General features: G+C 51.4%; 1 protein-coding gene across 2 annotated transcripts in view; it reads right to left on the reverse strand.

Annotated features, from left to right (window-relative positions):
* CCDC12 (coiled-coil domain containing 12) overlaps positions 1–27339 on the reverse strand; it is a 66536-nt gene that overhangs the window by 38888 nt on the left and 309 nt on the right. The gene's annotated exons all lie outside the window — the stretch shown is intronic.

Here is a 27339-nt window from a genome sequence, read left to right on the forward strand (position 1 = left end):
TTCAGCCTAGAGAAGAGAAGGCTCCCAGGAGACCTTAGAGTGACCTTCCAGTAGCTGAAGGGGCTCCAAGAAAGCTGGAGAGGGACTGTTCCCAAAGGCTTGTGGGGATGGGACGAGGGGCAATGGGGATAAACTGGAGAGGGGCAGAGTTAGGCGTGACATAAAGAAGAATTTCTTCAGCATGAGTGGTGGGTCATCCCTCAAGAGGGAAGCTGTGGTTGACCCATCCCTGGAGGTGTTGAAGGCCAGGTTGGAAGGGCCTTGGGCAGCCTGATCCAGTGGGAGGTGCCCCTGCCCATGGCAGGGGGTTGGAACTGGATGGGCTTTAAGGCCCCTTCCAAACCAAACCATTCTATGATTCATGAGGACATCCTGAGAGAGTTCGGGTTGTTCAGCCTGAAGAAGGCTGAAGGGAGACATTATAGTAACCTTTCAGCCCAGAATTGGGCTCCAGGAACGCTGGGGAGGGGCTCTTTCTTGGGGAGTGCAGAGACAGGACAATCGGGAACAGTTTGAAGGTGAAAGAGGGGAATTTGAGATGAGATCTTATGAAGAATTGCTTCACTCTGAGGGTGAAGAGACCATGGCATAAGTTGCCCAGAGAATCTATGGATCCTAGAAGTGTTCAAGGTCCGGTTGGAAGTGGAGTGCATCCAGAGAAAGACAACGGAGCTGGGGAAGGGGCTGGAGAACAAGGGTTATGAGGAGCAGCTGAAGGACCTGAGGCTGTTTAGCCTGGAGAAGAGGAGGCTGAGGAGAAACCTTATCCCTGTCTACAACTGCCTGAAAGGAGGTTGTGGTGAGATGGTTGCTGGGCTCCTCTCTCCAAGTGACAGGTGACAGGAAGAGAAGAAAAGGCCTCAAGCTGAGCCAGAGCAGGTTCAGTCTGGACATCAGGAAAAACATCTTCACTGAAAGGGTTCTCAGGCCCTGGCAGGGGCTGCCCAGGGAGGTGGTGGAGTCCTATCAATGGAGATGTTTTAAAGATGGGGAGACGAGGTGCTCAGGGATCTGGTTTAGTAGTGGACAGGGACGGTTGGGCTTGATGATCCCAAAGGTCTTTCCCAACCAAATAATTCTAAGATCTTAAAGGTCCATTCTAAGATTCTATGAAACACCGATGGACATCACCAGGACTACATCTTCATGAGTCATATAAATTATTCACTTGAAGGCTGAACTAAACTCGAAGAGAAATTCCCTCTATAACTAACAGCAACCTTATGCTCGTGTAGGGAAAGGACAACTCAGGCTTTTTACGACACCCGTTACTTTAGCAAGAAGATTGGAAGTCCCCCATCCATGAAATCAGGATGGTTTGAAGCCACAGGAGAGAGACACTACGGGGCTAAATGAACACACAGTTTGGCAAAGAACTCAACAACTTCAGAGGTGGTGAAAGCCAAGTAGTTAACAGTCCAGCTCCAAAGTAATTGCACGCCGCAGGGAGACACGGAGTTAATAACTGCTCTCTTCTGTGATTCACATCAAAGTCATGGGAGACTCATTGCACCAAACAGTTGGACTTGATGATCTTAAGGGTCTTTTCCAACCTAAACGACTCTGTGATTCAAACCAGCCAAGAATAAAACACTTAATTGAAAACGAAAACAGCTCCTCGCAGAAATACAGACCCAAAAATGGAGTGAGAGCAGCCCTGAGGAAAAGGACTTGGGGTGCTGGAGGAGGAGAAGCTCAACATGAGCCAACAAAGCCAACTGCATCCAGGACTGCATCCAAAGCAGTGGGACCAGCAGGGGAATGGAGGGGATTCTCCCTCTCTGTTCCACTCTGGTGAGACCCCCACCTGGAGTCCTGTGTCCAGTTCTGGAGTTCTCAGCACAGGAAGGGCATGGAGCTGTTGGAATGGGTCCAGAGGAGGCCACGGAGATGATCCAAGGGTTTGAGCACCTCTGCTACAAGGACAGCCTGAGAGAGTTGGAGTCGTTCAGCCTGGAGAAGAGAAGGCTCCAAGAACACCTGAGAGCAACGTCCCAGGTGGAAAGCTGAGGAGGAGCTCCTTACAGATACCCCTTCCCAGGAGGTGTTGAAGACCAGGTAGGATGGGGCTTTGAGCAACCTGTTCCAGTGGGAGGTGTTCCTGCCCACCGCAGGGAGGGTTGGAACTCTATGATCATTAAGATCCCTTCCAAACCATTCTATGACTCTATGAAAGCCTCCTTTGAACCTTTCCTTCTCCACACGCTAGGGTGCAGTGGATGGGAGGAGAAGGACAGTGCCGAGCCACCTACACCCAACACAAGGTATCATCCTGGCCTTGGTAACGTTGCAGGATTGGGTTGAAAATTCAGTTTTTTGGATAAGAAACACATCTTTTCACTCAAACTTGAACTCATTGAAGTGGACAATGACCAACATTTCTGCCCCATGCTGCAACTCCAACTCCTGTCCTGCTTCAGATTTGATTTACAGCAGAACAGCACAATATTCTCTTTTGCAAAGAGTCCAAAACACAGAGAAGAAGACAAAGTGCTTAAAAGCCGAGCTTCGCAGTATCTTTTATTCCAGTGGTGATTATGATCTTGAATAAGGAAATTTAGCAGAAAATCCAAGATGGAAGATGGGCAAAACAAATAAACAACTGATGCAAGAGATCATTCAGGGCTCTTCAATAAGAGGTCAGCAAGAACCTTGGCTACATCTCTCCTTGGGAAGTTGCCTGGAGAAAGGCTGAACACCCCAACACTGCAGAAGAAACAGCTGCAGAGACCTCCATGGAAGAACATGGTGGTGTGATGACATAAAGAGAAATTTCTTCACCATGAGGGTGGTGAGGCCCTGGCACAGGTTGCCCAGGGAAGTTGTGGTTTCCCCATCCCTGGAGGTGTTGAAGGCCACCTTGGATGGGCCTTAGGAAGCCTGATCCAGTGAGAGGTATCCCTGCCCATGGAGGGGGTTGGAACTGGATGATCTTTAAGATCCATTCCAACCCAAACTATTCTATGATTCTATGAATGCTCACGTGGTGATGTCCTCATTGGGAAGAGAAGCAGTGGTGCCTCACCATATGGAGTGGGATGAGGTTGGATGTACCCACGAGGACGCACCCTGCAGCTCCAACGAGCCTGTTTGCCCACAGCTGGGGCTCATTCCATAGAATCATAGAATGGTTAGAAGGGACCTCAAAGCCCTTCCAGTTCCAACCTCCTGCCATGGGTGGGGACACCTCCCACTGGATCAGGTTGCCTCAAGCCCCATCCAACCTGGTCTTCAACACCTCCAGGGATGGGGCAGCCACCACTTCTCTGGGCAACCAGGACCAGGGCCTCTCCACCCTCACCATAGAACGTTTCTTCCTATGATCTCACCTCAATCTCCCCTCTTTCAGCTTCAAACCATTCCCCTCTTCCTACCCTTGCACTCCCTGATCAAAAGACCCTTCTCAGATTTCCTGGAGCCCCTTTCAGTCCTGGAAGCTGCTCTAAGGTCTCCCTCCAGCCTTCTCTTCTCCAGGGTGAAGAACCCCAACTCTCACAGCCTGACAGCTCAAATGCAGGAAGGACATTGTTTTGTGTTGGGAAAAGAAGCCCTGCATGTTCCTCAGGGAAAAAGGCAGGTGGCAAAACACACCTCTTGGTGGCCCTGTCTCCAAATTCACCACATGGCCACAACCAACCAGAAATTATATGGGAAGGGAGAAGGGTTTCTCTTCCATCCCATTCAATTTTGGGCCCCTCATTACAAGAAAGAAATTGAGATCCTGGAGTGCATCCGGAGAAGGCCAAGGAAGCTGGTGAAGAGCCTGGAGAACAAGAGTTATGACGAGTGGCTGAGGGACCTGGGGTTGTTTAGAAGACGAGGCTGAGAGGAGACCTCATCACTGTCTTCAAGTCTCTGAAAGGAGGTTGTAGAGAGGTGGGTGTTGGTCTCTTCTCACAAGTGACAGGTGATAGGACAAGAGGAAATGGCCTCAAGCTGCATCAGAGGAGGTTCATATCTGACACTAGGAAAAATTTCTTCACCGAAGAGCCCATCAGGCCCGGGCAGAGCTGCCCAGGGAGGTGGTGGAGTCACCATCCCTGGAGGTGTTTAAAAGATGGGTAGATGAAGTGCTTAGGGATATGATTTAGTAGTGGACAGGTATGGTTGGGCTTGATGATCTCAAAGGTCTTCTCCAATCTAACGATTCTATGATTCTGTGAAGTGTCAGGACAGGTTTAGATTGGGTATTAGGAAAAAAACCTTTACTGAAAGTGGTGAAGCCCTGGCAGATGCTGCCCAGGGAGGTGGTGGAGTCTCCATCCCTGGAATGGTTCAAAAATCATGGAGACGTGGCACTTTGGTACATGGTTTAGTAGGCACGGGGGTGTTGGGCTGATGGTTGGAGTGGATGAGCTTAGAAGTCTTTGCCAACCTTAATGATTCTCTGTGAGACCAAAGGAGGGAACGAACACGCAGGGATTCCCGAGACCAAGCATGACCCGATTAACGCTCAAATCGTGTGGAACAAAAAGTTTTACCCACCCATCTGCTCCACCACAGTGATGAGTAACCCGACCACACAACATCTGATGCACTTTGCCAATGAGGCCAATTATGTCATTCTCTCACCACCATCGTTTGGAGAAGACAGAGGTAGAGATTGAAAAGCTTTTGTGCCACTGTTACTAATTGCTGCTGGGTTCAGGGAGGGAGGGATTTCTCCAGCTTCCCCAGGTCCCAGTAGCTCTGCAGATCCCTGCCCGACTCGGAGCAGGTCATCGGTCTCCGTGTTGCACTTTTGCCACCTGCATCTCATGGCAAGACCCCTGAAGAGCTGAGGGTCCAGAGCTGTGTCATGGAATCACAGAATCACTTGGTTGGAGAAGACCTTTGAGATCATCAAGTCCAACCATACCTATCCACTACTAAACCACATCCCTGAGCACCCCATCTGTTCGGCTTCTAAACACCTCCAGGGATGGGGACTCCATCACCTCCCTGGGCAGCCTCTGTCAGTCCCTTACAACCCATTCCATGAAAAAATGTTTCCTGATGTCTAATCTGAAGCTGCCCTGGTGCAACTTGAGGCCACTTCCTCTCGCCCTGTTGGCTGTCACTTGGGAGAAGAGCCCAACACCCACCTCACCACAACCTCCTCTCCAGGAGCTGCAGAGAGCCATGAGGTCTCCCCTCAGCCTCCTCTTCTCCACGATAAACACCCCCAGGGCCCTCAGCTGCTTTCATAACCCTTGTTCTCCAGACCCTTCCCCAGCTCCATTCCCTTCTCCGGATTCGCTCCAGCCCCTCAAGGTCTTTCTTGGAGTGAGGGGCCCAAAACTGACTCCAGGATTCGAGGTGTGGCCTCACCAGCGCCAAGTCCAGGGGGACAATCCCTTCCCTGCTCCTGTAGCCACCGTAGGGCTGATCCAAGCCAGGATGCTGGTGGCCTTCTTGGCCACTTGGGCCACTGCTGGCTCATGTTCAGCCACTGTCAACCAACAACCCCAGGTCCTTCTCTGCCACCCAGAGCAATGCAGGTAGGTGCACAGAAGAAAAGCAACTTTGGGAGAGTCCAGAATCTCCCAAGGATGAACGGGAACACGGCATCGCAGAAAGCGCTGCTGGAAAACCTCCATCCCAAGCGCCTTTCAAATTCATCAACTCAATTGTTGCCTCTGTGCCAGCTCTGCGTGTTGTTAGCCAAAATAATCCCATCACACTCCATTATTTATACCCAGGCACTGGCTGTTGCAAAGAATATATCTCACGTAGCTTCCTGATCCATCAGCCCCAGCCCTGGCTGGGTGAGAAGACTTCTTTTTGGCTGAAAGAAGCCTCCTTTCTTGGCCTCACTGGCTCTGCCGTACTGCATCCAAGGTGGTCATCCCAGAGCCCCCCGGCCTCCCTATCCTCCATCCATCCATCCATCCATCCATCCATCCATCCATCCATTCCCACCTTCCCACCTCTGGCACTTGCTTTACCCCATTAGAAACCACTTGAAGGTCTCACCCTCCCACAGAAATTAAACCAAACAGAAGGAAAAGAATAATAAAACCCAAATAAAAGCCCGGTAGCTTCCTGCACGGGTTCATGTTGGGGTCAAACACGTTCCACCACAGAAAGGACGCAGCCTCAAAAGGATCAACTCAGATGGGTGTAGAAGGTTGTTAAACTCCAACCTACAACCACAGTAGCTTAAACAAAGCTCTGATCGCCGTCCTCCCCACCCTCCTGTCCACAAAGGCTCCTGGTTAACCAGATCCAAAAGTCAAAGAGGACAGAGACCAAGTGTTTCCTTTTTCCTGCTGGGTTAGTTTACATAGAATCATAGAATCATAGAATCATAGACCAGTTTGGGTTGGAAGGGATCTTAAAGATCATCCAGTTCCAACCCCCCTGCCATGGGCAGGGACATCTCCCACTGGATCAGGCTGCCCAAGGCCCATCCAACGTGGCCTTCAACACTTCCAGGGATGGGGCAGCCACAAGTCCCCGAGGCAACCTGTTCCAGTGTATCACCATCCTCATCGTGAAGAAATTCTTCCTTATATCAAGCCTAAACCTGCTCCTTTCTAGTTTACACCCATTTCTCCTCGTCCTACCACTCCAAGCCTTTGTGAACAGCCCCTCCCCAGCTTTCTCAGAGCCCCTTCAGCTACTGGAAGGTTGCTCTAAGGTCTCCTCAGAGCCTTCTCCAAGCTGAACGACCCCAGCTCTCTCAGCCTGTCCTCATATGGGAGGTGCTCCAGCCCTTGGATCGTCCTTGTAGCCTCCTCTGGACCCGTTCCAACAGCTCCATCTCCTTCTTCTGTTGAGGATTCCAGAACTGGACCCAATCCTCCAGATGAGGTCTCCCAAGAGAGGAATAGAGGGGCAGAATCCCCTCCCTTGACCTGCAGAACACGCTTCTTTTGATGCACCCCAGGACAAAGTTGGCCTTTTGAGCTGCAAGCGCACGTTGCCGGGTCATGTCCAGCTTCTCATCGACCAGTTTTGACCTGTCTCGGTTTGTTTTCACTTCAGCTCCCCAGGAGAGCTAGGAACAAGCAGATTTGCTTCTTCCCAGGTAGCGTTGGCAGCATCTTGGGCACAAGAGCCAATGGAAAATACTTGGATTGATTTGGCTTCCATGCACAAAACCTGTCAAACAGCACACGGAGAAAACAGCTGCGACTGTCACTGTTTCCAGGGATGATGGCAAGGAGCTGCGAACGAGCAGACGAGAATTTGAGTCTTGGTTACAATCAACAGATTTGCACAGTAATGCTTTTGAATGGCTTTAAATTGGAAGAAATGGAAAACCCAACATAAGAAGGAGACAGAACTGTTGGAGTGACTCCAGAGGAGGCCACGGAGGTGATCCGAGGGCTGGAGCACCTCTGCTATTGGGACAGGCTGAGAGAGTTGCGGTTGTTCAACCTGGAGAAGAGAAGGCTCTGAGAAGACCTTATAGACTGAGAAGGCTCTGAAGAAGACTCTTCACAGTGAGGGTGGGGAGGCCCTGGAACAGGTTGTCCAGAGAAGTGGTGGCTGCCCCATCCCTGGAGGTGTTGAAGGCCATGCTGGATGAGGCTTGGAGCAACCTGATCCAAAGGGAGGTGTCCCTGCCCATGGCAGGAGGGTGGAACTGGATGGGCTTTGAGGTCCCTTCCAACCCAAACCATTCTATGATTCTATGATCTATCAGCACACCTCTCAGATCTTCTCTCCCAGCCTTTCCGAACTACAGAGGCACAAAAGGCTTCTAGAGCTAAAAAAAAAAAAAAAAAAACAACCACACTTCACATCAGCCACAACACAAACAAAACAATCGTGGAAGAAGGTATTGCTTTTCAAGTTTTACCATCGATCATTTTCTCTGCAGGTACCAACCAAAGCAACAGGATGGAGAGCCTGCCCAGCCAAGCACCTCGCTGCAGGCATGAAGAACGCCCCGAGATCTCCATAGACTCATAGAATCATTATGGTTGGAAAGGACTTCTTATATCATCCAGTCCAAGCATCAGCCCAACCCCACCGTGCCTACTAAACCATCTCCTAAAGTGCCATGGCCACACACTGTTTGAACCCCTCCAGAGATGGAGACTCCACCACCGCCCTGGGCAGGATCTGCCAGGGCTTCACCACTCTTCTGGTAACAAAACGTTCCCTAATATCCAGTCTAAACCTCCCCCGCTGCAACTTGAGGCCAATTACTCTTCTATCCCTTGCTCCTTGGGAGAAGAGACCTGCACTCACCTCATCACAACCTCCTTTCCAGGAGCTGCAAAAAGCGATGAGGTCTCCCCTCAGCCTCCTCTTCTCCATGATAAACACCCCCAGGGCCCTCAGCTGCTCCCACAACCCTTGTTCTCCAGCCCCTTCCCCACCTCCGTTCCCTTCTCCGGACATTCTCCAGCCCCTCAAGGTCTTTCTTGGAGTGAGGGGCCAAAACTGACCCCAGGATTCGAGGTGTGGCCTCACCAGCGCTGAGTCCATGGAGGGGATCCCTTCCCTGCTCCTGTGGCCACCCCAGGGCTGATCCAAGCCAGGATGCTGGTGGCCTTCTTGGCCACCTGAGCCACTGCTGGCCCCTTTTCAGCCACAGTTGACCAGAACTCACAGGTCCTTTCCCACTGGCCCGGTTTCCAGCCACTCTTCCCCAACCCCAGAGCATTGCAGGGGGTTGCTGTGACTCAAGCGCAGGACCCACCCAATTCCTGATCCAAATTAATTCTCAAGCTCCTTTCAACCAACCTTCCTCACCACCCCAGCCCCTGCAGACACCAACACAGCTCTGGGGAACCCTTTTATCTCAAAATCAACGACATTCACGACGCTGCACTGCAGACAAGGAGCTCAAGGGACATTTCCCAAGGTTAGAAGCCCACCCACTGTGCGTGTATTTGTGTGTCGCTGGTGGAAGCCCAATCATTTTGTCTGCAGGCTTCCATCTCGAGCCATTTGAGCGCCGCCGTAACACTTTATTACTTCCCTAATAAAGCCCGAAGAGAAACGAAGCCTTTGTAGCCCTAAGTGAGCATTTTATTCTCCTTGTAATAACTTTCCTACGCTCCGTTTCCACAGCAACTGTTTTTCTCAGCCGCTTGGTACTTTGCTTTCAGGAACGCGAGGCTGCTTTGCCCCCACTCTAATAAAACACTAAACCAAAAACCCATCTGAGGACGGCAGCGAGCCAAGCTGCCTGGCCACACAACGGCCGTTGCACGGAGAAACGCTTCGGTGGCTTTCATCGCAGTCCGATAGCATTTGTAGATTGAGCAACTCTTTGGAACCCCAGAGGAAAAAAAAGCTCCTTATCCGCGGCGACGGCAGGAAAAGGCAGCACAGAGCTACGGTGTGAAGGAAATGGGAAGTACCCTGACCTTCCTCCATTTCTTCTCCATACAAGCCCCTAAGTTAGAAGAAAAGTACTACAGCATCCAATTTATAAGTGAGCAAAGCAGCGTGACCAGTAGGGCGAGGGAGGGGATTCTACACCTCTATTCCTCTCTTGGAAGACCTCATCTGGAGGATTGTGTCCAGTTCTGGAATCCTCAACAGAAGGAGATGGAGCTGTTGGAACGGGTCCAGAGGAGGCTACAAGGATGATCCAAGGGCTGAAGCACATCCCGTATGAGGACAGGCTGAGAGAGTTGGGGTCATTCAGTCTGGAGAAGGCTCCGAGGAGACCTTAGAGTGACTGTCCAGTAGCTGAAGGGGCTCCAAAAAAGCTGAGAAGGGGCTGTTCACAAAGGCTTGTGGTGGTAGGACGAGGGACAATGGGTACAAACTGGAGAGGGGCAGATTTAGGCTTGATATAAGGAGGAACTGCTCCACGATGAGGGTGGTGAGACACTGGCACAGGTTGCCCAAGGAAGCTGTGGTTGCCCCATCCCTGGAGGTGTTGAAGGTCAGGTTGGAAGTGCCTTGGGCAGCCTGATCTAGTACGATGTCCCTGCCCACGGCACGGGGGTTGGAACTAGATGACCTTTAAGCTCCCTTCCAACCCAAACTATTCTCTGCTTCTATGATCTCCTACATGTCTCGCCAGCACGGGCGGGCGCGAGGACCAGGGAGGAGACCTGGCTGCAAAGCAAAAGCCACGTTAAACAAAAGGTTGGGCAGCAGCCAAAGCAATTCTTTCCAACGTGATGCACGACACAGAGAGGCAAAGCGGAGGAGGAGGTGGGAGATTCTTCCTCCCTGCACAAACAAAGCCTAAAGGTCATACGGTCTTGGAGGAAAGGCTCCTGAGTTTTTGGCCAGAAGAGCAGAAGGAAGAGCTGCACTGCGTTAGGGGAGGTTTAGATTGGATTTTAGGAAGCACTTCTTTACTGAAAGAGCAGTGAAGCACTGGAAGAGGCTGCCCAGGGCAGTGGTGGAGTCTCCATCCTCGGAGGGGTTCAAAAAGTATGTAGACATGATGCTTGGGGACATGGCTCAGTAGGCATGATGAGGTTGGGCTGATGGCTAGAGTGGATCATAGAATAGTTTAGGATGGAAGGGACCTAAAATATCATCCAGTTCCAACCCCCTGCCATCGGCAAGGACACCTCCCACTGGATCAGGTTGCTCCAAGTCCCATCCAACCTGGCCTTCAACACCTCCAGGGATGGGACAGCCACAAATTCCCTGGGCAACCTGGGCCAGGGCCTCACCACCCTCATTGTGAAGAATTTCTTCCTAATGTCTCACCTAAATTTGTCCCTTTCCAATTTAAAGCCATTCGCCCTCGTCCTATCACTCCAGGCCTTTGGAAAAAGTCTCTCTCAGGCTTTCTTGTAGGCCCCCTTCAGGTAATGGATGACCTAAGATATCTTTTCCAACCTTAATAATGCCATGACACACTCATCGCCTCCACCTCCGTGTGATGACCTCAAGGTGAGGCTGCATCTCAGATCTTGGGTTTAGTTTTCGGCTCCTCACTCCAAGAAAGACATTGAGGTCCTGGAGCGTGTCCAGAAAAGGGGAACGGAGCTGGGGAAGGGGGTGGAGAACAAGGGCTATGAGGAGCTGCTGAAGGACCTGGAGCTGTTTAGCCTGGAGAAAAGGAGGCTGAGGGGAGACCTCATCACTGTCTCCAACTACCTGTAAGGAGGTTGTCAAGAGGTGGGTGTCTCTCTCTTCTCCAATGTGAGAGGTGATAGGACAAGAGCTTCAAGCTGCACCAGGGCAGGTTCAGATTGGACATCAGAAAAAAGTTCTTCACCAAAAGAGTTCTCAGGCCCTGGCAGAAGCTGCCCAGGGAGGTGGTGGAGTCCCCATCCTGGGAGAGCTTTAGAAGACAGGCAGATGAGGTGCTCGAGGATCTGGTTTAGTAGTGGACGGGTATGGTTGGAGTCGATCTCAAATGCCTTTTCCAACCAACCACTTCTATGACCTCCACTGCCGTTTTGCTGACGGACACTAACGGAAAATAAGCGGCATCCCCTTGATTCATAAGATAGTCAGGTTTAAAAAGAGAGGACCACCCAGGTCTTCTGCTGGAAAATTACCTAGCAGAGCCTGTTATTTAGCTACAGCGATCAAACGCCATCCCTCAACTTAATAGCAGTAAAGCCAAGTGCAGAAGGACAAAGAAAGCCTGTACATCCAGAAAACACCGGCATGCTAAGCTCTGCCTATGACTGTAAATGCTAAATATTGCTTTCACGGCATGGATTTCTTCTCCATATAAGCCCCTGTGTTAGAAGAAAAATACTACAGCATCCAATTTATAAGTGAGCAAAGCAGCGTGGCCAGCAGGGCGAGGGAAGGGATTCTGCCCCTCTGTTCCTCTCTTGGGACACCTCATCTGGAGGATTGGGGCCAGTTCTGGAATCCTCAACAGAAGGAGATGGAGCTGTTGGAACAGGTCCAGAGGAGGCTCCAAGGATGATGCCAGGGCTGAAGCACCTCCCATACGACAACAGGCTGAAAGAGTTGGGGTTGTTCAGCCTGGAGAAGAGAAGGCTCTGAGGAGACCGTAGAGCAACTTTCCAGTACCTGAAGGGGCTACAAGAAAGCTGGAGAGGGACTGTTCCCAAAGGCTTGTGGGGATAGGATGAGGGACAGTGGGGATAAACTGGAGAGGGGCAGAGTTAGACTGGACATAAGGAAGAATTTCTTCACCATGAGAGCGTTGAGGCCCTGGAACAGGTTGCTCAGGGAAGGTGTGGCTGTCCCATCCGTGGAGGTGTTGAAGGCCACATTGGATGGGCCTTGGGCAGCCTGATCCAGTGGGAGGTGTCCCTGCCCATGGCAGCAGGTTGGAACTGGATGATCTTCAAGGTCCCTTCCAACCCAAACTATTGTATGATTCTAACGGGAGGGAAGGCTGCAAGGAAGGTGGAATCTGAACGCAGGAATTTGTATCGCTATAAATGTGCACTTGAATTATACAGACAATACTGAAATACATGACTACAACAAGCATTTGCACAGAAGGCAACAGCACAACCATCTGCTCTACTCTGCTGGGAATTCAAACACTCCGAAGGATGCTGATTAAGCTGCTTTATGCTTTGCTGTGCTGGTTTTGTTGTATTTCAAAGCAGAGATCTCATTTTTTCATAGAATCATAGAACGGTTTGGGTTAGAAGGGACCTCAAAGCCCATCCAGTTCCAACCCCCTGCCATGGGCAGGGGACACCTCCCACTGGATCAGGTTGCTCCAAGCCTCATTCAACCTGGCCTTCAACACCTCCAGGAATGGGGCAGCCACCACTTCTCTGGGCCATCTTGGCCAGGGCCTCCCCATCCTCATCGTGAAGAATTTCCTTCTAATGTCTAATTTAAATCTTCCCTCTTCCAATTTAAAGCTGTTCCCCTCGTCCCATTACTCCAAGCCCTCAGTAAAAGACCTCCCCCCCTCCCAGCTTTCTTGGAGCCCCTTTTAGTCCTGGAAGTTGCTCTAAGGTCTCCCTGCAGCCTTCTCTTCTCCAGGCTGAACAACCCCAACTCTCTCAGCCTGTCCTCATACGGGAGGTGCTCCAGCCCTGGGATCATCTTTGTAGCCTCCTCTGGACCGTTCCAACAGCTCCATCTCCTTCTCATATTGAGGATTCCAGAACTGGACACAGGACTCCAGATAGGGTCTCAATCTTTCACTCAATCCCCCTCATCAACCCTGAGATGCACCAGGAATAGTGTCACCAGCAGGACCAGGGAAATGATCCTTCCCCTGCACTCAGCACTGGTGAGACTGCACCAGAAATCCTGGGTTCAGTTGTGGGCCCCTCACTACAAGAAGGACGTTGAGATGCTGGAGTGTGTCCAGAGAAGGGAACAGAGCTGGAGAAGGGGCTGGAGAACAAGGGTTATGAGGAGCAGCTGAGGAACCTGGGGTTGTTTAGTCTGGAGAAAAGGAGACTAAGGGGAAACCTCATCGCTCTCTACAACCACCTGAAAGATGATTGTAGTGAGGTGGGTGCTTGTCTCTTCTCCCTGGTAGCCACTGACAGGACAAGGAGAAATGGCCTCAAGATGCACCAGGGGAGATTTAGGTTGGACAGTAGGAGGAATTTCTGCAGTCAAAGGGTTCTTAGGCCCTGGCAGAGGCTGCCCAGGGAGGTAGTTTAATCCCCATCCCTGGAGGGGTTTAAAAGACAAGTAGATGTCATACTCGGAGCTATGGTCTGCTGGTGGACTCAGTAGGGCTGGATCGATGGTTGGACTCAATGATCTTAAAGGTCTTTCCCAACCAAAACCATTCTGTGATGCTATGCCCCAGTCCCATCACCCCAGACCCCATGTCCACCATCAGGATACAACGCAGAGCACTTTCTCCATGGACCCCACGGGCATTCCTGTTGTTTACATCTGTGCTTTGTTTCACACCAAGCCATGGGAATAACCTGAAGCTGCCCCATTTTCAGCACAAAGCCACCTGCATCCCAAGAGACACGGGAACAAGAGCAAAATAAGAGAAGAGCAGTATGACCTGAGCTGCAGAAGCTCAAACGACCTCCACTAGCTGCAAGAACCAATCGGGCCACTGCTGGCCCATGTTCAGCTGCCGTTGACCAGCCCCTCAAGGTCCTTCTTGGAGTGAAGGGCCCAAAGCAGAACCCATGATTCAAGGTGCAGCCTCACCAGTGATGTCTCCTGCATCCTCCTTATCACAATCTCCTTTTCAGGAGCTGCAGAGAGCGATGAGGTCTCCCCTCAGCCTCCTCTTCTCCACGATAAACACCCCCAGGGCCCTCAGCCACCTTTTCTAACCCTTGTTCTCCAGACCCTTCCCCAGCTCCGGTCCCTTCTCCAGACACGCTCCAGCCCCTCAAGGTCTTTCTTGGAGTGAGGGACCCAAAACTGACCCCTGGATTTGAGGTTTGGCCTCACCAGCCCTGAGTCCAGGGGGACAATCCCTTCCTTACTCCTGCTGGCCACCTCAGGGCTGATCCAAGCCAGGATGCTGGTGGCCTTCTTGGCCACCTGGGCCACTGCTGGCTCATGGTCAGCCACTGTCAACCAACACCCCCAGTGCCTTTTCTGTAGGGCAGCTTTCCAGCCACTCTTCTCCAAGCCTGGAGCTGCACGGAGCTGTCGTGGCCCAAGTGCAGGACCCAGCACTGAGCCTGGATCAACCCCATCCCGTTGCTCTCAGCCCATGGATCCAGCCTGTCCAGGTCCCTCTGCAGATCCCTGCCCTTCACCAGATCAACAATCCCACCCAATTTGGTGTCATCTACAAAGTGACTGACGGAACACACAATCCCCTCATTCAGATCGTGGATAAAGATATTGACCAGAACTGGCCCCAACACTGACCCTGGGGACACCGCTTGGGACCAGTTGCCAACTGGATTTAGCTCTATTCATCTTCACCACCCACCTGGACTGTTCCTTCACAGATATACAGTCCTATTCAATGTCTTTATCAACAACCTGGATGAAGGCATTGAGTGCACCCTCAGCATGTTTGGACATGACACTAAGCTGGGAGGAAGTGTTGATCTGCTGGAGGGTAGGGAGGCTCCAAAGGGATCTGAACAGGCTGAACCGATGGGCTGAGACCAACGGGATGAGGTTTAACAAGGCCAAATGCCGGGTGCTCTACTTGGGGCACAACCCTGTGCAGCTCCAGACTAGGGGAATAGTGGCTGGAAAGCTGCCTGGAGGAGAAGGACCTGGTGGTGTTGATTGACAGCAACTGAACATGAGCCAGCAGTGGCCCAGGTGGCCAAGAAAGCCAACAGCATCTTGGCTTGGATCTGAAATGGCGTGACCAGCAGGTCCAGGGAGGTGATTCTGCCCCTGGACTCGGCACTGGTGAGACCACACCTCGAATCTTGGGTTCAGTTTTGGGCCCCTCACTCCAAGAAAGACCTCGAGGAGCTGGAACGTGTCCAGAAAAGAGCAACGCAGCTGGGGAAGGGTCTGGAGAACAAGGGCTATGAGGAGCAGCTGAGGGCCCTGGGGCTGTTTAGCCTGGAGAAGAGGAGGCTGAGGGGAGACCTCATTGCTCTCTACAACTACCTGAAAGGAGGTTTGTAGAGAGGAGGGTGCTGGGCTCTTCTCCCAAGACACAGGTGATAGGACAAGGGGGAATGGCCTCAAGCTGCACCAGAGGAGGTTTAGATTGGACATCAAGAAAAAGTTTTTCCCAGAAAGGGTCATTGGGCACCAGCAGAGGCTGCGCAGAGAGGTGATGGAGTCCCCATCCCTGGAGGGGTTTAACAGATGGGTAGACGAGGTGCTCAGGGACATGGTTTAGGGGCAGATAGGAATGGTTGGATTCAATGATCCAAGAGGTCTTTTCCAACCTGGTGATTCTATGATTTAAGGCACTCTACTGCCCTTCGCTGCTTCCCATGATGCCGCTAAAGGTCACTCCGTTTTTGCTCATTAACAACATCCTTTGTAGCTGTCCTAAATCCACCCAGGAATGCGTTTGCTGCTTAGATCAGCTTTGGATCCCCCTTTCTGCAGCTTAAGGAGCACGTCTCAAAGTTCACACAGACGCTGCTTGTCCCTGTCGGCATTTGTTTTGCAAATTCCTTTCTTCCCGAGGAAAAATACATCGCCCTTGAAATGTTCCTGCTCGACGCTAGACGATCTGAGGAATGGGATGATTTGCATTTGCTGGTTTTACAGAACTTTAGAGCATCGGGAAAAGAAATGTTGAGCCCTAATTAAAAAAAAAGCCAAATCTGAATAAAGGAAGAGCTACTGAAAGCCTCAAAAATAGAATCTGAAAGGGAATTAAACACGTATATGGGTGGAAAAGCTTCAAACCAACCTTTAACTACATTGCTTTTGTTCAGCAAACTTCAGCTTGAGTTTAACCACAACTGACAAAGCCGAAGAGCTCAAGACTGCGGTGATTATGGAATCATCGAATAGTTTGGGTTAGAAGGGACCTTAAAGATCATCCCGTTCCAACCCCCTGCCATGGGCAGGGACACCTCCCACCGGATCAGGCTGCCCAAGGGCCCATCCAACCTTGCCTTGAACACCTCCAGGAATGAAAAAACCACAACTTGCCTTCACAGAATGGTTTTGATTGGAAAAGACCTTTAAATTCGAGTCCAACCGTTGATCCAGCCCTGCTAAGTCTGCCACCAGACTACGTCTTCAAGTACAACATCTACCAGTCTTTTAAACCCCTCCAAGGATGGGGACTCCACCACCTCCACCAACCCAAACTATTCTATGATTCTACGACTCTATGAATTTAAATAACAAGTAGTTACAGAGACAAGCTTATCAATTTGAAGGTTAAATGAGATTTCCTCAACGCAGAGCTTACACAACATTCGTCTCTCCTGTTGTCGCCACGACTCATCCCCTCTGGCTTTGTGCTACCCTTTGGAGCTCCTACTCATTCAGCACAAGCACAATAGATGAAAAGAAGCTCCGTGGCAGTTGTTATTTCCACAGAGGATAGTCAAAAGCTGCAGTAAAAAGGAAACCCAGACGGCACAGCTGGGACTACTAAGCAGGAGATTAAAGCAACCAAGGTTTGAGCACCGTCTAGTTCAGGTTGAAAAGCGGCACTTAATCGTTTTGTGTGTGCAGAGATGAAAAGCGAGAAATTATTTCACGCCCATTACCATGGCGATGGAAAAATCTGCCAAGATTAATGAGCATCAGGACAATCAGATCTCATCAACTTGCTGCTGGAATCACAGAATCATAGAATGGTTTGAGTTGGAAGGGACCTTAAAGCCCATCCAGTCCCACCCCACCTGTCATGGGCATGGACACCTTTCCCAGAAACTGGTAGGGAATGGGCAGAGGTGGATCCAAAGCTCCTCTCAACACTTTAATAGAATCACAGAATAGACTCATGGAACCTTTAAGGTTGGAAAAGACCTCTAAGATCATCGAGTCCAGCCGTCAGCCCAACACCACCTTGCCTATTAAACCATGTCCTGAAGTGCCACATCTACATGTTTTTGAACACCACTAGGGATGAAGACTCCATCACTGCCCTGGGCACACTCCGCCAGGGCTTCACCACTCGGTCAGTGAATACATTTTTCCTCATATCCAATCTAACCCTCCCCCGGCACAGCTTGAAGCTATTTCCTTTCACCCTACTCCTTCTTCCTTGGGAGAAGAGCTTGATGCCCACCTCACCAGAATCTCCTTTCCAGGAGCTGCAGAGAATGATAAGGTCTCCCCTCAGCCTCCTCTTCTCCACGATAAACACCCCCAGGGCCTTCAGCTGCTCCCACAACCCTTGTTCTCCAGACCCTTCTCCACCTCCGTTCCCTTCTCCAGATGTTCTCCAGCTCCTCAAGTTCTTTCTTGGAGTGAGGGACCCAAAACTGACCCCAGGATTTGAGGTGTGGCCTCACCAGCGCCGAGTCCAGGGGGATGATCCCTTCCCTGCTCCTGTGGCCACCCAGGGCTGATCCAAGCCAGGATGCTGGTGGCCTTCTTGGCCACCTAGGCCACTACTGGTTCTCATTCAGCCGCTGTCATCCTGCACCCCCAGGTCCTTTTCCTCCAGGCAGCTTTCCAGCCACTCTTCCCCACACCTGGAGCTGCATGGGGCTGTCGTGGCCCAAGTGCAGGACCCAGCACTGAGCCTGGATGAACCCCATCCCGTTGGCCTCAGCCCATGGATCCAGCTTGTCCAGATCCCTCTGCAGAACCTTCCTTCCCACCAAGACATCAACAATCCCACCCAATTTGGTATCATCTACAAACTGACTGAAAGAGAGCAGAGAGTGATGAGGTCTCCCCTCAACCTCTTCCAGACTAAAGAACCCCAAGTCCCTCAGCTGCTCCTCATAACCCTTGTTCTCCAGCCTCTTCCCCAGTTACGTTCCTTTCTCTGGATGCACTCCAACCCTCAAGGTCTAAACCTGTCACACCACCGGCAGCGATGAAGTATTTCCTCTCGTTTCAGTAGCACGAGATTATTTCAACAGCTGGATCAAAGGAGGAGACCCAGGTTACAAAGCAGCAACCGAGACAACAGCTCCTCTACTCAGATATCTCCTGCTAAAAATAAGTAGCTGTGGGAAAAGTACTTAGGCCCTCGCAAGAAAGATAACGTCGTATTTCTCCATTTCACTGTGACTTTGCTTCTCTGGAGAGGAAAAGTCCATCAAATCCTTTACTAAATCTATACATTGGCTGAAAGAAAAGCAGCGTGGCCAGCAGGGCGAGGGAGATGATTCTGCCTCTCTGCTCCTCTCTTGGGAGACCTCATCTGGAGGATTGAGTCCAGTTCTGGAATCCTCAACAGAAGAAGGAGATGGAGCTGTTGGAATGGGTCCAGAGGAGGCTACAAGGATGATCGGAGCACGTCCCGTAGGAGGATAGGCTGAGAGAGTTTGGGTTGTTCAGTCTGGAGAAGAGAAGGCTCCTAGGAGAACTTAGAGCACCTTCTAGTACCTGAAGGGGCTCCAAGAAAGCTGAGGAGGGACTACTCATAAAGACTTGTGGTGATAGGACGAGGGGGAACGGGTATAAACGGGAGAGGGGCAGATTTAGACTAGAAATTAGGAAGAATTTCTTCATCATGAGAGTGGTGAGGCATTGGCACAGGTTGCCCAGGGAAGCTGTGGCTGTCCCATCCCAGAGGTGTGGAAGACCAGGTTGGATGGGGCCTTGGGCAGCCTGATCCAGTGGGATGTCCCTGCCCATGGCAGGGAGTTGGAACTGGATGATCTTTAAGGTCAAACCTAACCCAAACTATTCTACAATTCTAAATGAGCTTTCCCAGAGACCACAATATGGTTAAGATGCAAGCTTTGATGTTCAAAGTGCTTGAGGACACAAAGCAGGAGGCACTGGCTGAAAGAACTGCCACTACAGGGGGATTTTATTGGGATTGGAAGCAGGATAAACTTCAACACACGCTGCTCTGGAGCATAGCCTTCATCCAGCTCCAAACCAGGTAGATGTGAATGCATCGGAGAACCGGTTTCAAGGGCAACCTGAAGACAAGCATTTCATAAATACAAGTAACTCGAGTTAATTATCAACTGGCTCAGCAGAAAGCTGGGGTTGTGGCACTAAGGTGAATCCAGCAGCGCTTCAAGGGGGCCTAAGGGAAAGACAGAGAGGGCCTCTTTGTCAGGGAGTGCACGGATAGGACAAGGGGGAACCTTCTTAAGCTGACAGTGGGGAGTCTGAGATGAGACCTTAAGACAAAATGTTCTCCTGTGAGGGTGGGGAGGCCCTGGCCCAAGTTCCCTAAAGAAGCTGTGGCTGTCCCATCCCTGGAAGTGTCGAAGGCCAGGTTAGATGGAGCTTTGAGCAGCCTGATCCAGTTGGAGGTGTCCCTGCCCATGGCAGGCAGTTGGAATTGGATGGGTTTTGGGGTTCCTTCCAACTCAACTATGATTCTATGACTCATATAAGTGAGGACTTGCAACAAAAACCAAGTGCTCCGATAGGCAGGGACACCCCTTACAGGGGCCAGCGGCGATCAAGAGAGATATCTTGTGACTTGTTCAGCTTGGAGAAGAGAAGACTCTGAGGAGACCTTAGAGTGACCTCCCAGTACCTGAAGAGGCTACAAGAAAGCTGGGGAGGGACTGTTCCCAAAGGCTTGTGGTGAAAGGATGAGAGACAACGGGAATATACTGGAAAGGAGCAGATTTAGGCTTGATATAAGGAAGAACTTCTTCACCATGACAGTGGTGAGAACCTGGCTCAGAACGCCCAGAGAAGCTGTGGCTGCCCCATCCCTGGAGGTGTTGAAGGCCACGTTGGATGGGCCTTTGGCAGCCTGATCTACTGGGAAGTGTCCCTGCCCATGGCAGGGGGGTTGGAACTGGATGACCTTTAAGGTCCCTTCCAACCCAAACTACTTTATGATTTGATGATTCTATGACTTCTGTCCTAGGAGAACTCGCTAGGAGTTATCTAGGAGCCACTTTATGCTCCAGACTGAACCTTCCACTAAGCAGACAAAGCTCCCAAAAGCTACAGTCCCATCTGTAACACAACTTTATAACCGAGGTGGCACAAATGCTTTAAGAGTTTCATGGCAAGCACCAGGCTGCCACGCTCCTCTTTTAATCTGAAGAATTGCAAAGCTGTATTGAAACTCAGCGTGTGAGGCCTCCATCCTGAAAATCATAGAATAGTTTGGGTTGGAAGGGAACTTAAAGATCATCCAGTTCCAACCCCCTGCCATGGGCAGGGACACCTCCCACTGGATCAGGCTGCCCAAGGCCCATCCAACCTGGCCTTCAACACCTCCAGGGATGGGACAGCCATCACCTCCCTGGGCAACCTCTTCCAGGGCATCACCACCCTCATGGTGAAGAAATTCTTCCTCATGTCCAGTCTAAATCTGCCCCTCTCCAGTTTATCCACACTGTCAATCGTCCTGTCACTCCAAGCCTTTGTGAACAGTCCCTCCTCAGCTTTCTTGTAGACCCTTCAGGTACTGGAAGGTCGCTCTAAGGTCTCCTCAGAGCCTTCTCTTCTCCAGACTGAACAACCCCAACTCTCTCAGCCTGTCCTCATACGGGAGGTGCTCCAGCCCACTGAGCATCATCCTTGGAGCCTCCTCAACCCATTCCAACAGCTCCATCTCCTCCTTCTGCTGAGGACTCCAGAACTGGCCCCAATCCTCCAGATGAGGTCTCCCAAGAGAGGAGCAGAGGGGCAGAATCCCCTCCCTCCCTGCTGGCCACTGTTTGTGGCTCATGTCGAGCTTCTCCTCCCCAGCACCCCAAGTCCTTCTCCTCAGGGCTGCTCTGAATCACCTCATCCCCCATCGTGTACTGAAACCGGGGATTGCCCCAACCCAGGACTAGGACCTTGCCCTTGGCCTTGTTGACCCTCATGAGGTTCTCACAGCTCCACTTCTCCAGCCAAACACCCATCGCTTTGCATATCTCATTGCTGGTCAGCCCGCTCCAGCTTGCCCCAGCAAGCGATTGCAGGATCGGTGTGTGCAAACACAGGGTCACCCCCAGCCAGGTGACTTTAAACAGATCCAGGAGATCTTGCTCTCTTATTTTGCTTCAAAACGTGTAGCTACGAGACAGTCAGAAACATCTAAACTGAAGGCACTAAATCGAATTGTGCTAAGCTAAAGATTAAACAGGGCAGAAGTTTTGTACAGCTAAAAAAAAAAGTCTTCCTGAGAAAGGCAAACAGAACATTTTAATCTGATTTTCAGCCATTAGGCAAGAAAAAAACAAGATAGAGCAGATAATCGGGGCTTTACCACAGGGTGCTGCAAGGCTGAATCACACAATCATAGAATCATTTGGTTGGAAAAGACCTTTGAAAACGAGTCTGACCATCCCTGTCCACTACTAAACCACATCCCTGAGCACCTCATCTGCCCGGCTTTGAAACACCTCCAGGGATGGGGACTCCATCACCTCCCTGGGCAGCCTCTGCCACAGCCTCAGAACCCCTTTTGGGAAGAACTTTTTCCTGATGTCCAATCTAAACCTCCCCAGGTGCAACTTGAAGCCATTTCCTCTCATCCCATCACCTGTCACTTCAGAGAAGAGCTCAACACCCACCTCACCACAACCTCCTTTCCAGGAGCTGCAGAGAGTCATGAGGTCTCCCCTCAGCCTCCTTTTCTCCAGGCTAAACAGCCCCAGCGCCCTCAGCTGCTCCTCACAACCCTCTGTCACAACCCTTGTTCTCCAGCTCCGTTTCCCATCTCCAGATGCCTCAGTGCCACGTTAGCATCACCACACTCAATACTCAGCAGCTTTCCTGCCCATATCGACAAGGACTTGTGGGTGCTGAGAAGGACTTGGGGTCCTGGTTAATGAGCAGCTTGACATGAGCCGGCAACGTGCGCTCCCAGCCCAGAAACCACCCGTGTCCTGGGCTGCATCCAAAGCAACGTGGCCAGCAGGGAGGGAGGGGATTCTGCCCCTCTGCTCCTCTCCGGGGAGACCTCAGCTGGAGGATTGGAGCCAGTTCTGGAATCCTCACCAGAAGAAGGAGAAGGAGCTGTTGGAACGGGTCCAGAGGAGGCTACAAGGACGATCCAAGGACTGGAGCACCTCCCATCCGAGGACAGGCTGAGAGAGTTGGGGTTGTTCAGCCTGGAGAAGAGAAGGCTCCAATGAGACCTTAGAGCAGCTTCCAGTACCTGAAGGGGCTCCAAGAAAGCTGGAGAGGGGCTGTCCACAAAGGATTGGAGTGATAGGACGAGGGGCAATGGGGATAAACTGGAGAGGGGCAGATTTAGACTGGACATGAGGAAGAATTTCTTCACCATGAGAGTGGTGATGCCCTGGAAGAGGTTGCCCAGGGAGGTGGTGGCTGTCCCATCCCTGGAGGTGTTGAAGGCCACGTTGGATGGGCCTTGGGCAGCCTGATCCAGTGAGAGGTGTCCCTACCAACGGCAGAGGGTTGGAACTGGATGACCTTTAAGTTCCCTTCCAACCCGAACTATTCTATGCTTCTATTCTGTGATTCTATGATCTCAGCTACCTTTTGCCCCCACACAACATGCACGAGTGCACAGCAGCTCCCTTCTTCAAAGAACTATTGGATGACTCTATATCCAGTCATTTGGAAAACAAAAGCCATACAAAGAGTCCCATTTTCCAACCCTTAACCCCATAAACGCCTTCCTTGAGGAGAGTTCTGCAACACTCGGTGCAGACTACGAAGGAAAAGGCTCTCTTTGCTTCCCTTTCTGCAGGATCTCGGGACTTGGCACCATCCACTACCTCAAACAAAACCCTTCAACATGAAAAGCCCCACGTCACTGCGTGACCTTTCGTGAGGCTCCCTGCAAAAGCTTGGTGGGGTTTTCCTGTCCATTGAGCACGGCATCAAAAACATGAGCTCAGAGGCGGTTACGGAAACAACTAGCTCCACAGAGACCTTGGTTTAAACATCATACACCGGCAGAAAGGACGGGACGGGACAAGGAGCAATGGGCAGAAACTGGAGCTTAGGAAGTTCCCAGTAAAGCTTCTTCACTGGGAAGGTGATGGAGCACTGGAACAAGGAGGGTGTGGAGTCTCCTTCTCTGGACGCTTTCAAACCCACCTTGACGTGCTCCTGGAGGTGACCCTGCTTTAGAAGGGGGGTTGGACTGGGTGAGCTCCAGAGGTCCCTTCCAACCTTGACCGTGTTGTGATTTCATCCCCCACCCCCTCCCCTCTACCAGGTTTGGGTTGTCGCAAGCACCACAAAAGACTTGAGAAAGACCTGACTGGTTGGATGACAGCGTTTGCAGGTGAGATCACTCCCAAGGGCCGTGCAATCACACCTCGCTGAGCAATGAGACATCAGGTGGAATTCAGATGTAAAGCAACGCCCATGGGGTGTGGAAATCATTCTGACTACACGTACCAAGGGACAGAGCTCCTGAGGAGCTCGGCTGCTGGGGAGAGGTCTTGGTGGACACTGACTGGGCAAAGGAGACAAGCTTTGATGTTCGAAGCCAGGCTGGTGTGACCAAAGTGAAACTAGAGACAAAAATAACCCAATAGGAAATCTGTAAGGCCATAAGCATCCCACGTTCCGAGTGAGGAACACAGCCGAGATCCTCTCTCAGCCAAAGGGCATCCCAACCTCCAGGGAAAGTCACTGAGATGATTCAGAAAGGGTTTTATAACAAGGAGAGGCTTCCAAAGCCACAGTTGGGACCAAGACGAGAGGCCAAGCGCTGTGAAATCATAAACACAAACCTAGGACAATTATTTTGTGGTTCCCACAAGGGCTCAGTGAGAGAACACCCAAGGCAACATCCATCTAACGGGTTTCAAACCAAAGGAGGTAGCTTTGTTCCACCTAAACGGTGGAACTCTCAGGATGCCTTGAAAGCCAAGAGGTAAAATTGATTGAGGAAGGTTCAGACAAACTCACCAGGACCATCATGGACTGTGAGGTGTTCCTCTCAGAGGTGCAGTGTCACTGCAACACTGAGGTTTGGATAACATCTCTAAGCTCATCCAGTCCAACCACCAGCCCAACCCAACCGTGCCTATTAAACCATGTCCCAAAGTGCCATGGCCACATGCTTTTTGAACCCCTCCATGGATGGAGACTCCACCACTCTTCCAGTAGCTTCACCGCTCTTCCGGTAAAGAAATGTTCCCTAATATCCAATCTGAATCTCCCTGGTGCAACTTTGAGGCCGTTTCCTCTCGTCCTGTCACTTGTTATCTGGGAGAAGAGCCCAACACCCACCTCACCACAACCTCCTTCCACGAGCTGCAGAGGGCCATGAGGTCTCCTCTCAGCGTCCTCTTCTCCAGGTTAAACAACCCCAGGGCCCTCAGTCACCTCTTCTAACCCTCGTTCTCCAGACCCTTACCCAGCTCCATTCCCTTCTCCTGAGGTTCTCCAGCCCCTCAAGGTCTCTCTTGGAATGAGGGACCCAAAACTGACCCCAGGATTCGAGGTGTGGCCTCACCAGCACCGAGTCCAGGGGGATGATCCCTTCCCTGCTCCTGTGGCCACCCCAGGGCTGATCCAAGCCAGGATGCTGGTGGCCTTCTTGGCCACCTGGGCCACTTCTGGCTCACGTTCAGCCACTATCAACCAGCATGCCCAATGCCTTTTCCATCACGCAGCTTTCCAGTCGCTCTTCCCCAAGCCTGGAGCTGCACAGGGTTGGTGTGTCCCAAGTGCAGCTCCAGCACTGAGCCTGGTGGAACCTCATCCCGTTGGTCGCAACCAATGGATCCAACCTGTTCAGATCCCTCTGCAGATCCTTCCTGCCCTCCAGCACATCAACACTCCCACCCAACATGGTGTTGTCTCCAAACAGACTGAGGCAGCACTCGATCCCCTTGTCCAGCTCATGGATCAAGAGATCAAAAAGATTTCCCCCAGCAATGAGCTCTGGGGACACCACCTGTGACCAACTGGAATTAACTCCATTCACCACAAATATGCCAGCACTGTGCTCGAGATGTTATTTATGGAAGAGAAGAAAGCTTTAGCCTTATCAAGTACTCAAGATTTAAAAGAACACAGCAACAAAGCAGACAAGAACACCACTCTACGTGCTACATCCTCCAAAACCACTCTGTCTCGCTCCGGCTAAATTTGCCGGTCGGAAAAAAAAAAGGAAGAAGCTTTTCTTTTGCAGGAAGCTCTTCTTCTCAACAGCTTTTTTCTCAGGAAGGTGAGGAAAGGGGCTGTATCCCACTTTCCCCTTTCAGAAAGCTCAGCTTTCTGATAATAACAAGCAACTCAAGACGAAAGAAACAGCAGAACATGCTTGACCTGCCCATCAAAAGTCCTGGTGCCCATTAATAACCCCAAGAGAAGGTCCATCAGGGGAGGGACAGGACATCTTCCCACGTTACTGGACCGTACTAACATGGCTCAACAAATTCTGGGTGACGTGGTAGAAGGGAAGCGGAGCGAGCACCACCTCACCAGCCCAAAAGAGGAGAATTAAGCAATGCCAGGACGTGCCCAGACACGCTGGAGCGTGGCCACCTTCCTCAGAAGGTTCTGCCAAGGTATCAATTGCCACATTTCTCCAGTTCACTCCATCCTTCTTTCACCACCGCTAAAAAAAAAACACTAATCTATTTTATTTGGGAGGTGAGGATTCAACTCATCACAAATCTTTTCAGATGGATCAACTAGAACAGATTGCCCAGCAGAGTCCTGGATGTCACATCCCTGCAGATGTTCAAAGCCAGGTTGGATGGAGCTTTGAGCAACCTGACCTAGTGGGAGGTGACCCTGCTCATGGCAGGGGGTTGGAAATAGATGGACTCTGAGGTTCCTTCAGACCCAAACCATTCTATGATTCATACGGACAGTCTGAGAGAGTTGGGGTTGTTCAGCCTGGAGAAGAGAAGGCTCCAAGGAGAATTTAGAGCAGCTTCCAGGACTGAAAGGGTCTCCGGGAAAGCTGGGGAGAGGCTTTTCATCAGGGTTAGGTGGCTGCCCAAGACGGAGGTGATTGGGCACCTCTATTCTCCTCTTGTGAGACCTCACAGAGTCATAGAATACTTCGGGTTGGAAGGGAACTTAAAGATCATCCAATTCCAACCCCCTGCCATGGGCAGGGACACCTCCCACTGGATCAGGTTGCTCCAAGCCCCATCCAACCTGGCCTTCAACATCTCCACGGATGGGGCAGCCACACCTTCCTTGAGCAACCTCTTCCAGGGCACCCCCACCCTCGTAGTGAAGAAATTCTTCCTCATGTCCAGTCTAAATCTGCCCCTCTCCAGTTTATCCCCATTGTCCCTCGTCCTGTCACTCCAAGCCTTTGGGAACAGCCCCTCTCCAGCTTTCTTGTAGACCCTTCAGGTTCTGGAAAGTTGCTCTAAGGTCTCCTCGGAGCCTTCTCTTCTCCAGGCTGAACAACCCCAACTCTCTCAGCCTGTCCTCATACAGGAGGTTCTCCAGCCCACCGAACATCATCCTTGGAGCCTCCTCTGGATCCGTTCCAACACCTCCATCTCCTTCTTCTGTTGAGGATTCCAGAACTGGCCCCAATCCTCCAGCTGAGGTCTCCCCGGAGAGGAGCAGAGGGGCAGAATCCCCTCCGTCCCTGCTGGCCACGCTGCTCTGGATGCAGCCCAGGACACGGGTGGTTTCTGGGCTGGAAGCGCACATTGTGGCTCCTGTCGAGCTTCTCCTCCCCAACACCCCAAGTCCTTCTCCTCAGGGCTGCTCTCCATCCCATCATCCCTCAGCCTGTAATGAACCCAGGGATTGCCCCGACCCAGGGGTAAGACCTTGCAGTCCTACAGAAAAGCCCTCATAAAGCTGAAGAGGATCTGTTGACAAAGGCTTGTGGTGACAGGACGAGGGACAATGGGGACAGACTGGAGAGGGGCAGAGTTAGACTGGACATAAGGAGGAATTTCTTCACCATGAGAGTGTGGAGGCCCAGATTGTGCACGGAAGTTGTGGCTGCCCCATCCCTGGAGGTGTTGAAGGCCAGGCTGGATGGGCCTTGGATCCCCCTGATCCAGTGGGAGGTGTCCCTGCCCATGCACGGGTTGGACCTGGATGGCTTTGATGTCCCTTCCCCCTCCCAAC

Source organism: Cuculus canorus, chromosome 2 (assembly GCF_017976375.1).
Source record: "Cuculus canorus isolate bCucCan1 chromosome 2, bCucCan1.pri, whole genome shotgun sequence".
In the NCBI taxonomy this organism is placed as follows: domain Eukaryota; kingdom Metazoa; phylum Chordata; class Aves; order Cuculiformes; family Cuculidae; genus Cuculus; species Cuculus canorus.